The sequence below is a fragment of the Tiliqua scincoides genome, chromosome 4, assembly GCF_035046505.1.
Source record: "Tiliqua scincoides isolate rTilSci1 chromosome 4, rTilSci1.hap2, whole genome shotgun sequence".
NCBI lineage: Eukaryota > Metazoa > Chordata > Lepidosauria > Squamata > Scincidae > Tiliqua > Tiliqua scincoides.
In genome coordinates this window covers 103,644,426-103,656,759 of record NC_089824.1, presented here as the reverse complement: position 1 = coordinate 103,656,759, position 12,334 = coordinate 103,644,426, and positions in this window count along the sequence as shown.

Here is a 12,334-nt window from a genome sequence, read left to right as displayed (position 1 = left end):
GCAAACATCAAAGGTTTACCGCACCTCCATTTTATATTTGATTTCCCTAATTTAAAAATTGGGCAGAACAACAATAACCTTACAAGCCTAATGAAATTTCATTTTTGACAGAGATCGCCACTAGGGTGCAATGAATGCCCGCGATTTTGCTCACAGTGCAAGATAAGTGCTGCAACAGGTTTCCACATGATTATCATGGATCTGCAACAAAACTTTGTGTACACAATATGTTACAACTTAGCTTTTTTTCATAAAGCAGGAAGGGATGCACAGTAAGGAGACAGTCCAGCCGCACTCTAAATAACTAACAATAATTAACAATCTTCCCGCACCCTTATAGGGTGGCAATTAGTCAATGAAAAATGCCACAAAACTACAAAATAAAAACTGACCCGGAAAATCCTACATTCAGGGAAGTAACAAAGTTTCTATTGCTAATCAGTGTTCCCAAGTCATGTAAGGAGTAGAGCACTACAGGGAACAAGTCAAAAATGAAACCATTCCATGTGCATGCAGAATATACAAGATGATGCTAGGAGACTGCAGTGGCCAGTGGCTTTTAGAGTACTGTAAGGATCCACCTTATCTCTCTTACTGTTTAATGTCTACATGAAACCGCTTGGCGAGATTGTCTTTTGATTTTGGCTTAGGTGTCACTACAATGTTGAAGATACCGAGCTCCATCCTTTACTTTCATCACTTCCTAGGGAGGTGGTTCAAACTATGAACCAGTGCCGGAGATTAGCACTGCTGCCTGTTCCTCACTGCCTCCTGGTTACCCACCCATTGGGCTCTATGCCCCTCAGGGTGCAATCCTAACCCCCTATGTCAGTACTTTCCAGCAATGGCATGGTGGTGCCAATGGGATGTGTGCTGCATCCTGCAGTTGGGTGTCACTCACGGAGGCCACCTCAAAGTAAGGGAATGTTTGTTCCCTTATCTCAGAGCTGCATTGCCCTTATGTCAGTGCTGGAAAGCACTGACATAACGGGTTAGGATTGTGGCCTCATTGGCTTACCAGGAGGCAATAATCTTGCCTTTAAGTGTCATTTAATACCTACATGAAGTCACTGGGAGAGATCATCCAGGGGTTTGAAGTTGAGTGTCCCCAGTATGCAGATGACACCCAGTTCTATTTTTACCACCAAATGCTGGGGATTTTGTTGAAATCCTGGAGCACTGCCTGGAGGCAGTAGGGGACTGTGTGTGGATTAACAAACCGAAATCAAATCTGGACAAAACAGAAGTACTCTTGTTCAGAAAGCCACAACTCAGGTGCTGGATCATTGGCTTGTTCTGAATGGGGTTGCACTCCCTCTGCAAAAGCAGGCTCACAGCTTGGGGATTCCTCACTGCTTCTGGATCATCAGCTAGCAACAGTGACCATGGCTGGTGTGCTGACTGGGGTCATCCTTAAGCAATTTGAGCCTAACCACAGTGGTCCGTGCCTTGGTGACATCAAGACTTGATTATTGTAATGTGCTGTTTGTAGAGGTGCCCTTGAAATGGTCCAGAAACTGCCATTAGTGCAGAATGTGGTGGCCTGCGTGGTCTCATGGGCTTGATGACTGACTTTATCCAATTGCTCCTCCTGTGGCTACACTAGTTTTCAGTTCATTTTTTGGGCACAATTCAAAGTGCTCCTTTGACCTTTAAAGCCCTTAATGGCTTGGGGCTGGCGTACCTGAGAAACTGCCTCTTCCATATGAACAGCCTCCTTTTGATGAAGAGGCTTCCTAGGAGGTGGTACTGCATATGCGGCAGCAGTGGACACAAGTCACACTATAGCAACAGTTGTGAAGGAGGTCTATCACAGGCTAGGCACCATCAGTGAAGCCCAGTCAGGAAAGCTAACCAGAAACCAAGCAGCAGGTGGTCAAGAGGCTTCCTTCGCTACTGGCACTGTAGCTATGGATGCAAGCATAAAGGAGGACTGGTGTCTGTTCCTTGGCACCATGAAGAGAGGGTTGTCGTCCCATGCAGTGCTTTCTAAAGGATGGGGTGGGGCACTGAGGTCCCTCACAAGACTGTTGTCCCAAGCCCCCCAAAATCAGCAGCCACCACAGTTGGTGATGAACAGGATGGGATGAACAAACTTAATCCTGATAGGGCAGATGTACAATTGGTTGGGGGGCTAGCTAAGCTGGGATCTGGTATGCAACCTGTTTTGGATAGGGTTGCATTTCCCTTTAACAATCAAGTTTGAAGCTTAGGGGTGCTCCAGGAACTGGCACTGCTCATGGAAGTCAGAAGTATCTTTAGCCAGCTTAGCCTGGTGTGTCAGCTGTGCTCTTTCCTAGAGAAAGTGATCCTGGCCATAATCATTCATGTCTGCTGATATCCAAGTTGGATGCCTATAACACACTCTGAGTGCTCAGAAAGTTCAACTTCTCCATAATGCAGCAGCCAGATTTTAACTGGAGCTTGCTGCATGGAGCACACTTCTCCACGATTATTTCACCTGCATTTCTTACCGATTTGTTTCTGGGCTTGATTCAAAGTACTGGCTTTGACCTTTAAAGCACCAAATAGGCAAATAAGGCAGTAGGTGTGGTCCAGAGGTCTGAGCTGCTGCCTGCTTGAAGAAAGCTGAATGGGATCAGTTTGATCATGCCTGAATGGGAGATTGGAAGTTGCTGGCAAGTTGTGATAACCCTCTCTATGAGAGAGGAGGTGCTGATGAGCCATGGTGAGATGGTGGAAGGAACGTGAAAAAAGTCGGTCTTGATTCAGTGATAACAACTTGATCCTGCCTAGATTGATTTGTAGCTATCTGCAAACCATTTGGAAAGCAAGAGCTGTGCAGCAAGAGAGAGAACCACAGGTGAAGTTAGGTGAAGGCTAACATCTGGAGAATGAAGGGTTCTGTATGAATTGTAAAGACCCCTCCAGGTTTTATGATAGCCTGCCAGTGTCAGCAGCCTTGAAAAAGTCTGGTGAAAATCTGATGAGAAAGACAATAAATAAATAAATAATCTGAAACCTGAATTTCTGAAGATCTACCCCATCCCATATCTGTCTGCCCACATGCTTTGGTCAGTGTCTGAGGCCTTGCTTCCAACACTGTCAGAGATGGGATCAGTGGGAATGTTGAACAGAGCCACTTTGGTCATGGTGCCATGACTTCGAAAGGAGGTCCCCCTGGCTCAATCACTGTTTAAGCAGGCAGTGAAAACATGGCTTTTACGAAGGTGTTTCTTCCTCTGTTTTTTCTGTGTTTTTTGTCACTTCTAATTCCCCCCGAAGCTCCTTAGTCTTAGAGTTGCAGTCTTAAGTTGCTGGAAATCCTCCTGCAGTATTCTTTGTGTAAAATAGCATTTCTCGAAAGAGAAAGAGCGCATGGTGTTCTGGATTGGGCTCCTCTTCCAGTGTGGAATTTGGGCTCCTCTTCCAATCCAAACTGGAAGAGGAACCCAATCCAGAACGCCATGTGCTCTTTTTCTTTTGAAGTCATGGCACCATGACGAAAGTGATCAACATTCCCACCAATACCATGTCTGACAAACTGGCATATGCTTAGCCAAACGTGTGCTTTGTTTGAAACTTTATTTTCTAGCCCCACATACATTTGTGCACTGGGGACCAGGGCCTAGGAGAGGGGGGGGTAAAGGCCCAGGGTCAGAAAGGGAGCGCAGGAGTCAAAGGAAGGGGCCCAGAAAGTTCCTGGGATCTGACCAGTGGTGGGATTCAGCAGGTTCTCACCTACGCTATAGAACCCCTACCTAATCCACCTGTTGGTTCTAAGAACCGTTTGCTGGCCAGGGAGCTTGCACCTTGAAATGTCAGGGCTAACCCTCCTGGGGGCAGTAGCCGTGCGGAGCCAACCCATCCAGGGGGAAAGGGGGTTGCTCCCAGCGGGTGCTGAGGCTGCTGGGGCTGAAGGGGCGAGCCAGATGAGGCCAACTGGAGTCTCCCGCGACACGGCTGCCGCTCACCAGCCCTTGTGAGCTCGCTTTCACAGCTCCTGCAAAAGGGGCGCTCCTGCAAAAGGGGCGCGCCTGCAGATGCAGCCTGCTGACGAGGGCGAGAGAAGCATCCCAGCTGCCCGCCCCGTGCCTCCCCTCCCCGGCCGAGCTGGCCGACTGGCGAGTAGACTGCTCCTGCACCTGGAGGCTTCTTGTGCTCAGCTCTCCAGGTGGGTTGGGGGTGCCGGTGGGACAAAGAGGAGGGCACCAGAGCAGCTCCTGCCCAAAGAGCCCCCACCGCCCCCGAGGGCGAGGCCCCCATGCAGCACGTCCATGGACATACAATGGAACTTACCTCTGGGTAGGCACTGAGCACAAGCCTAACCAGGTCTACTCAGAAGTAACTCCTATTTTGTTCAATGGGGCTTACTCTCAGGAAAGTGTGGTTAGGATTGCAGCCACTGTCAATCAGAAGGCGAAGGAAGGAAGCATCTCATCCTTGTCTCTGAGTTTGCCACACTTTCCTGGGAGTAAGCCCCATTGAATACAGTGGGACTTACCTCTGAGTAGACACTGTCAATCAGAAGGCAAAGAAGGAAGCATCTCATCCTCTGTCTCATCCGCTGCGATCCTATCCACACTTTCCTGGGAGTAAGCCCCTTTGGCTATAATGACTTACTCCTGAGTAGACATGCATAGGATTGTGCTCAAAAGCTGCACTCCTAGCCACACTCTCCTTCGAGTAAGCCCCTTTGGCTATAATGACTTACTCCTGCATAGACATGCATAGGATTGTGCTCAAAGGCTACACTCCTAGCCACACTTTCCTGTGAGTAAGCCCCTTTGGCTATAATGAGACTCTATAATGAGTAGACATGCATAGGCTTGGGCTCTCATGCTGCAGTAAGCTCTGTTGACTATAATGGGACTTACTTCTGAGTAGACAGGCATAGGGCTTGTGCCCTTGCTTCCTACAAGCACAGGACTGCACCACGGGGTTGGTTTTCATCCTTGGGGTTTGGGAATGCAGTTTTGTGCCTGGGATCTTTTCATTGCAATACAATGTGTTGTTACACAACGATTGTATAATACACTATCAGACACATAGAGGCGATGCTCCCACAGCTGAAATTCCTCAGGTTAAAAAAAGGCAGGAATGTGGCACAAAACATTACTTCATTAAGGGCACAATCCTATGCAGGTCTTCTCAGAAGTAAGTCCTATTGTGTTCAATGGGTCTTACTCCCAGGAAAGTGTGGATAGGATTGCAGCCTTTGAGCAGACTCCTATGCATATCTACTCAGACGTAAATCTCATTATAGCCATTGGGGCTTATTCCAAGGAAAGTGGAAGTAGGATTGCAGCCTTAGGGCACAATCCTATGCATGTCTACTCAGAAGTAAGTCCTATTGTGCTCAGTGAGGCTTTCTTCTAGCACCTGTGCAGTCACAATGCAGCCCTGAGGTAAGGGAACAAATGTTCCCTGCCCCCCACCACAGGATGCAGTGCATGCGCTATTGGTACAGCTGCACTGGCACTGGGAAAAAGGATTGGGTCCTAAGTCCTCTTAACTGTAACTTTCCAGCACCAAGTCCTGGAGGTCTCCTTGTGACAAGGGAATGTTTGTTCCCTTACCTCGGGACTGCAGTGTGGCTGCATTGGCTCTGGAAAGTTGGATAGCCCTTAGGCTGCAATCCTACTCACACCTGGGAAGCAAGCCCAATTGACTATATAATGTGATTTACTCCTGTGTAGGCTTGCATAGGATTGGGCTGCTATTCCCAGGTAAGTGTGCTGAGGATGGTACAGTTAGCATTGCTCCTTCTCTAGCAGAAAAGTTCCTTTAGGTTATTTCCCCCCCCCCCCCCCCCCCCGGCAGGCTGACTAGAAATTGAAGATTTTTTGAACGAGTTTGCAAATTGGGTTTAGGTCTTATCACCTAATGAAGAAGAACTGGAGAAGCACTGGGAAGAACTTGTGATCAGGGTGAACCTCAAAACCTGCAAGGCTTGTTACATGTGCTGTTAATTTTCATTTTTAGGCTGGGTTGTGGGTGCTTGGGCACCTACACAGCTGCAACACTTTCAAAGGACTGTGGTGGGGAGGTTCTGCCTCCCCACCCACTGCAGGCCCCTGCTTTGCACTCCCTGGTCAGTAGCAGCCCTCAAACTTGTGGGAGAATCGCCACTAGAGTAGACCAAAGTGATGGGTATCTGCTGTTGCCTGTTGGAAAGCAACCTAGAAGAACAGTCCCCTCATACTTGTTTGCTCATTAGTGAAACTATCCTTCAAGGTTGTCATTCTCTCTCAAACCCTGAAAGTCAACAACTCCCCTTGAACTTGTTGGGCTTCTGAGTAGACGTGCATTGGATTGCAGAGTTGGAAGTTGGAGGGGGAAGCTTTAGAGTTCACTGGAATTCTTTTTGGGGCTGGGTGGTAAAAGCAATAGAGCAGCATTTCTCAACCAGTAGTACTGATACCACCAGTGGTACTTGAGGTGGTGCCCAGTGGTACTCATGGCAGGACCCGACCCCCCCAAGACCTCCACTGCCTGGCAGTGAGACCAGTAATATGATGCAACAAACAGTGGTAGGAGGCTCAGTTCTGCTTTTCTTGCACTCAAAAAAGCCCTCCCATCTACCCTGGGAGCCCAATCCTATGCATATCTACTCAGAAGTAAGTTCCATTATAGTCAATAGGACTTACTACCAGGAAAAAGTGGATAGGATTGAAGCCCGAGCCTCTTACCGTGGTTTGTTGCATCATGTCTGGCCTCTTAGTATGGAAATAACTGGTGATAAAGTCATTCCAGTTACTTCCAGTTGTACTTCCCAAAGGTGGGCTATGCAAAATGGTACAGTGGGTGAGAGGCAGATGCTGAGGAATGCTGTAATAGAACAAAAAAGAAGGGGTGATGTAAAGATGTTACTATGTTGTTGTTGCTTTTGGTTGATGATGAGGTGTCAGACTATGTGCTCAGTGCACTTTTGCTGACCACTAAAAGTGGTTTTGTTCACCACTAAAAGTGAACCAGATCCTTGAGAGGATTGACTGCACTGGTAAAAATCACCACTGAGAAGGAAGGTGGCCCAGCTCAAAGCCTGGTGCAGCAAGTTGGTTTGTGCAGATGTGAAGGTGCTATGCTGCTGTGGTGTCTCCAGAGGTTGGTAACTTGGAGCCCTGGCAGTTCCCACCTCCTCTTCTTGGTGCCTTCCTGATTTCATTATACAACTGCCTTGAGAATTCAAGAAAAAGTGTCCATTTGAAGTGTGCATTTCAGCCACATGTTTATCCTCCTTGGAAACTAGTGGCCAGAGGCCTGTAAGTATGACTATAGAGGACAGAATTGCAGCCTTGCAATTTGGATTTATTATATTGGCAACCTTCAGTCTCGAAAGACTATGGTATCGCGCTCTGAAAGGTGGTTCTGGCACAGCGTCTAGTGTGGCTGAAAAGGCCAATCCGGGAGTGACAATCCCTTCCACACCAGGAGCAAGTGCAGTCTGTCCCTGGTCTATCTCCCTGGCTATGGGCCTTCCTTCTTTGCCTCTTAGCCTCAGACTGTTGGCCAAGTGTCTCTTCAAACTGGGAAAGGCCATGCTGCACAGCCTGCCTCCAAGCAGGCCGCTCAGAGGCCAGGGTTTCCCACTTGTTGAGGTCCATTCCTAAGGCCTTCAGATCCCTCTGGCAGATGTCCTTGTATCGCAGCTGTGGTCTACCTGTAGGGAGCTTTCCTTGCACGAGTTCTCCATAGAGGAGATCCTTTGGGATCCGCCCATCATCCATTCTCATGACATGACCAAGCCAATGCAGGCGTCTCTGTTTCAGCAGTGCATACATGCTAGGGATTCCAGCACGTTCCAGGACTGTGTTGTTAGGAACTTTGTCCTGCCAGGTGATGCTGAGAATTTGGATTTAGACATTGGGTTAAAGTTACAGTGCAATCCTATGACTCAGAAGTAAGTCCCATTATATTCAATGGGACTTACTCCCAGGAAAGTGTGTACTGTACAGTATAGGAGTGCAGCCGTAGTCTTTCAACTTCGTTTGCAGCAGACAATTGAAGCTGAGTTGCTCATTAGGACGTAGAACCTGTTGTTAATTTATTTGAATCCCACCACTGGATCTGACATTTTCCTCTCACCTGAATTTGCTGCCTGCACATGATGTTGGGGGCACAACCAGGGATATGCAGTGGCAACTGCTGCGGCAAGCCATACACACTGGGACCAGGAATCCATCCATGACCCTCCTTAACACAGTGTCACATCTGGGAGGAAACTGGCCTGATGCAGTAGCTCTTCGGGTTGTGGCTCCATTAACCACGAAGAAGTGGATAGGAGCTCAGGGACCCAGCTGCGGGGCTATAGGTGCTGAAGAAGTTTATTTTGGTGCACACAGGACACTTGCCATCTTAGCGTGAGCCTAAATACAATGATGCTGATTTCTGCAATGGATTTTCTATATTTCAAAGGTTTTAGAGAGACTTGGGAGTGTGCTAGGTTTTCCATATTACTTTATTTAAATGCCAGTGCCGCCTGGTCAGGTGGACCTGGGTTCCGCAACAAGAAGCCTGGTACAGCTGGACTCCAAAGACTATTCTGGCTGTCAGCACTCTCCCCCTGCCTTATTTTCCCTCCGTTTTGCCTGCCTCCATTGCGCCTCTCCCCCTTGGGGAAGGGGCCCAAAAGAAACTTTGTACCCCCTGATAAAATTCCTCTCAGAGGCCCTGTTGGGGACATTCCTCAATGTCTGGAGCACTGAGACTGGCATGGGCTTAATGATTGGGCAGCCAAATCTGTCCATCTAGGTCAGGGTGGGCAAACTTTCAACTTTAGGGATCCAAAACCTTTTAACAGCTGTGTAGGAGAGAATTCCACCGGGTAGATGGGACTCGTCAGCCTAGGAAGGCAGCTCATCTAAGAGAAGGAAACTCTGACCTCAAACCTCCACTGCCTTGTGGCTACATCCAGTTCTGGAAAAGGCTTCAGGAGTCAACCTCGAGGCAAAATCAGGAGCCGGAGTCCCTTAGGCAGTTCATGGCTGAACACAGTCACGTTCTGGCAACTCCTGCGACGCCGCTGGAACCAACCGTATTGGCTTCTGCCTTTCCATTGGACCATTCCAGCGACGTGGAGAGGGGGGATTTGCTGCATGGGTAACAGCCTATCCTCCATACCTTCTTTACCCAGGCTTCGCGCACTGGAGAGGACACTCCAACTTCGCCATACGGCGTCGGCACAACACGGGAAGCAGCAGTTTACCGGTTATAAGTCTTTGCTCGATTGGCGTAGAGCATGACGCCAGGGGCTGCTTCCGACGGTGGGAGAGATCATTGCATCTCATTGGGCAGCTACCGCCTGCCTTAAGCTGGGCAGTCCCCAGCCAGTAAGGTGTTGCCTCGCCACGGTCCGTTAACCTCATGGGGTGCGTGGGGTTTAGGGTGAAAACCGACAAGCGGATCGACAACTCTGCACCATGCAACAGAAAACAGAAAACTACTGCCCTAAAGCTGGGCACCTGGAACGTTAGGACAATGACACCTGGCTTCTCTGATGACCTGCAAGAAATAGACGACGCACGCAAAACAGCTGTCATCGACATGGAGCTGAGCAGACTGCAGATGGACATCGTCGCCCTTCAAGAGACTAGGCTGCCAGATTCCGGATCTGTCAAGGAGAGAAATTTCTCATTTTTCTGGCAGGGAAAACCACCAAACGAAACCAGGGAACATGGCGTTGGCTTTGCGGTCAGAAATACCCTGCTGAAATCCATCATCCCACCTACTGTGGGAAGTGAAAGAATTTTGTCCCTGCAGCTCCAGTCATCAGCAGGACCTATCACTCTCATCAGTGCTTATGCACCGACTCTGTCGTCTCCAGCAGAAGCCAAAGACAAATTCTATGATGACCTGGCCACCACTGTCAAGAAAATCCCTGTAAGAGAGCCATTGTTCATCCTCGGCGATTTCAATGCTAGAGTTGGTGCTGATAACAGTTCATGGCCCACTTGCTTAGGTCAGTTTGGCACTGGGAGGATGAACGAAAATGGCCAACGCCTGCTAGAGTTTTGCTGTCATCACGGTCTCTGTGTCAGCAACACGTTCTTCAACACAAAGCCCCAACATAGAGTCTCTTGGAGACATCCAAGATCAAAGCACTGGCACCAGCTCGACCTGATCCTCACCAGACGCTCCAGCCTTCCCAGCATCAAGATCACACGCAGTTATCATGGTGCTGCCTGCGACACTGACCACTCCCTGGTGTGCAGCAGAGTGAAACTGCAAACAAAGCGACTGTATCACACGAAAAAGGAAGGAAGACCTCGCATTGATACCAGCAAGACCCGGGATCAGAGAAAAGTGGAGGAATTTGCACAAGCGCTTGAGGAATCTCTTCCAGGCCCGGCCGACGCAAACGCATCCAACAGATGGGAACATTTCAAGAATACCGTTTACAACACCGCCTTGTCCATATTCGGCAAGAAGACCAACAAGGCGGCAGACTGGTTTGAAGCCCACTCTGAGGAGTTGACACCAGTCATTGAGGAAAAGAGGAGAGCTCAAGCAGCATACAAGGCCTGTCCCAGTGAGCGCAACCTGCAGGTCCTCCGAACTGCTCGCAGCAAAGTCCAACAGACTGCCAGGAGATGTGCTAACGACTACTGGCTCCAGCTCTGTTCCGAGATACAGATAGCAGCTGACACGGGCAACATCAAGGGGATGTATGATGGTATCAAGCAGGCCCTAGGTCCAACACAGAAGAAAATTGCCCCTCTGAAGTCTGCCACAGGCGAGGTCATCCAGGATCGGGCGCAGCAGATGGAACGCTGGGTGCAGCACTACTCTGAGCTATATTCCAGAGAAAATGTAGTCACCGAAGAAGCACTGAACAACATTGAGTGCCTGCCTGTGCTGGAAGAGCTTGACAGTGAACCAACCCTAGAAGAACTTCACGTGGCCCTGGACTCCCTTGCCTTTGGCAAGGCACCTGGAAAAGACAGCATCCCTGAAGTCCTAAAATGCTGCAAAGAGATCATCGTCACTGAGCTGCATGAAATCCTCTGTCTCTGCTGGAGAGAAGGTGGAGTACCTCAAGACATGAGGGATGCAAACATCATCACGCTGTACAAGAACAAAGGTGACAGGGGTGACTGCAACAACTACCGCGGCATCTCTCTCCTTAGCGTTGTAGGAAAGCTGTTTGCCCGAGTTGTACTAAAGAGGCTCCAGGTACTTGCAGAGAGCGTCTATCCAGAATCGCAGTGTGGATTCCGAGCCAACAGGTCCACCACTGATATGGTATTCTCCCTTAGACAACTGCAGGAGAAATGCAGGGAACAACGACAGCCACTCTTTATAGCCTTCATAGATCTCACAAAGGCTTTCGACCTGGTCAGCAGAGACGGCCTCTTCAAGATTCTCCCCAAGATTGGATGTCCACCCAGGCTTCTCAGCATCATCAGATCTTTCCACAAGGACATGAAGGGCACTGTTGTCTTCGATGGCTCCACATCAGACCCTTTTGACATCCGAAGCGGAGTGAAGCAGGGCTGTGTTCTTGCACCAACCTTGTTTGGGATTTTCTTCGCTGTCCTGCTGAAGCAGGCCTTTGGAACTGCAACAGAAGGCATCTATCTCCGGACCAGATCAGACGGAAAGCTCTTCAACCTCTCCAGACTGAGAGCAAAATCCAAAGTCCAGCTGAAATGTCTGCGTGACTTCCTCTTTGCCGACGATGCAGCTGTCACTACCCACTCTGCCAAAGATCTCCAGCAGCTCATGGATCGTTTTAGCAAGGCCTGCCAAGATTTTGGACTGACAATCAGCCTGAAGAAAACACAGGTCATGGTTCAGGATGTGGACTCACCTCCCTGCATTACAATCTCTGAGCATGAACTGGAGGTTGTCCATGACTTTGTGTACCTTGGCTCAACGATCTCCGACACTCATTCTCTCGATACCGAGCTAAACAAGCGCATCGGTAAAGCAGCTACCACGTTTTCCAGACTCACAAAGAGAGTCTGGTCCAACAAGAAGCTGACGGAACATACCAAGATCCAGGTCTACAGAGCTTGCGTCCTGAGTACACTTCTGTACTGCAGCGAGTCATGGACTCTTCACTCACAACAGGAGAGGAAACTGAGCGCTTTCCACATGCGCTGCCTCCGACGCATCCTCGGCATCACCTGGCAGGACAAAGTTCCAAACAACACAGTCCTGGAACGTGCTGGAATCCCTAGCATGTATTCACTGCTGAAACAGAGACGCCTGCGTTCGCTTGGTCATGTCGTGAGAATGGATGATGGCCGGATCCCAAAGGATCTCCTCTATGGAGAACTCGTGCAAGGAAAGCGCCCTACAGGCAGACCACAGCTGCGATACAAGGACATCTGCAAGAGGGATCTGAAGGCCTTAGGGATGGACCTCA